This window comes from Arachis hypogaea, chromosome 9, assembly GCF_003086295.3.
Source record: "Arachis hypogaea cultivar Tifrunner chromosome 9, arahy.Tifrunner.gnm2.J5K5, whole genome shotgun sequence".
Lineage (NCBI taxonomy): Eukaryota > Viridiplantae > Streptophyta > Magnoliopsida > Fabales > Fabaceae > Arachis > Arachis hypogaea.
The window spans coordinates 10,487,100-10,489,208 of NC_092044.1; positions in this window are offsets into that span (position 1 = coordinate 10,487,100).

Genomic DNA, 2,109 nt, shown 5'->3' on the forward strand with positions numbered 1-2,109 from the left:
AAGTCTTAGATTCTAAATTTTGGAATCAATGCACTGATATTGTTAAGATTACTGAGCCACTTGTTCGTGTATTGCGTATTGTGGATAGTGAAGATAGAGTTGTAATGGGTTTCCTTTATCAAGCTATTTATAAGGCTAGGGAAGAGATGCTGAAGAGGTTTCAAAAAAGAAAGAGGGTTGTTGATCCTTATTTGAAAATTTTAGATACACGTTGGGATTCACAACTTCGAAAAAACCTTCCTACAGCTGGTTATTGGTTAAATCTAGCTTTTTGATTTTAACTCTGGAGAATTTGAAAAGCACAAGCAAACAACTTTTGGCCTACTAGATGTCTTTGAGAGATATGCTTACGGTGATGCAGATTTGAATTCTAAATTGACAAGTGAGATGAGAATCTTTAAGAATGCTGCTGGAGACTTTGGAAGACAGTCTACAATACGTGAGCGAAGCACAATGATACCTGGTAATTTTTTTATTAAAATTAGTCTTTTATGATTGTGATATGTTTATGATTTGATTTTTATGATTGTGATATAGTATTTTCTTTTTATGTTAAGATCAATGGTGGGAATCTTATGGATGTGGAGCACCAAACTTGCAAAAGTTAGCGATTCGTGTTTTGAGTCAAACTTGTAGTTCTTTAGGTTGTGAGCATAACTGAAGCATTTTTTAACACATTCACTCAAAGAAAAGGAATCGGTTGGAGCATCAAAAGCTTAATGATCTTGTTTATGTTCATTACAACTTAAGACTACAACAAAGGTACTTTTTTATTATTCTTTCTTGGAGGCATTATTTTAAATTTTTAGTCACATTAAGAATAATCAAGTTAATTAGTAATATAGGAACCGAATGAGAAATCAAAGTTATGATCCTATTTGTCTTGATGCATTTGAGGATCATTCAGAATGGATAATGGAAGATTCACCACCATTTTTAACTCCTGAAGAAGTTGATGCTTTACGGAATGATCTTGCAGATATGTCTCTTCAATCAGCTTTAGATGATTTGGGTATGTTTTTGTTAGGGATGATTTTGTAATGCTTTAACCAAATATTTTGCCTTACTATTGATTATGATTTGTGAAACATTGTTGAAATACTAGATCAATTGAATCTGGAAGATGATCGAGATGATGAAGCTAATAATAATTCTGTGGAAAATGCAAATCAGAATGAAACCAATCAGAATGTAGCTCCATATTTTTCAGATAAAGAAAGATATCCAAACTTTGAAGTTACTCCTTGGATATAATCCATGAATTGTTATTCTCATTGTGTTAAATTGAGTTGTTTATATAATAGTACTAACAAATTTTATGTTTATTTTCGTATTACTTATTTTTAGGATTTGAGACTTAATATTTATTAAAATGTTATTGGAGATATATTTTTAAATGTTAATTTTTAAACTTTTAGCTATTTTATATGTTTTACTTATGTGGGACTAGATTAACCAGTTGAACCAGTGATCCACCGGTTGAACCAGTGACCCAATAGCCTGACTGGTTCAATTACCGGTTCAGTTCTGACAACTATGATTTTTCCTCTGTTGCTGTCTTTTTGGGTTCCAATTGTTGCATCAGGAGTTGATCCTTGTTCCTGGAAAGTTGGTGTTTCTGATGGTGTATTTGATGAAGCCATCCTAAATTCCTAATTAACCATGACTAAATGACTAATCTCCAGGAATAATATACAACAACAATCCACTAACTACTAAGAATAATATACAACAACAACCAACATATATAACAGATAATCAACAATCAACAATCTAACAACAATAGATAATCAACAAACTGAACAAAAATCAAACATAAATCAACAATCAAGAGAAATCAAACAGAAATCAACATAGATAATCAGCATATATAACAACAATATGTTACAAAAAACTCGACAATCAACAATCTAAATTCTAACAGAAATCGACATATATAATCAACATCATTAATCAATTAATTCTATGTAAAATACTAAATTATTGAAAATTTGAAATAATGAATAATTTAAAATAAATAAAAATGCATATCTGGCTCTGGCTGATGCACCGCCGACAGAAAAGAAAGAGACCAGAGGTGAAAAGCAGTAGCAATAGCAGGAGGCGACG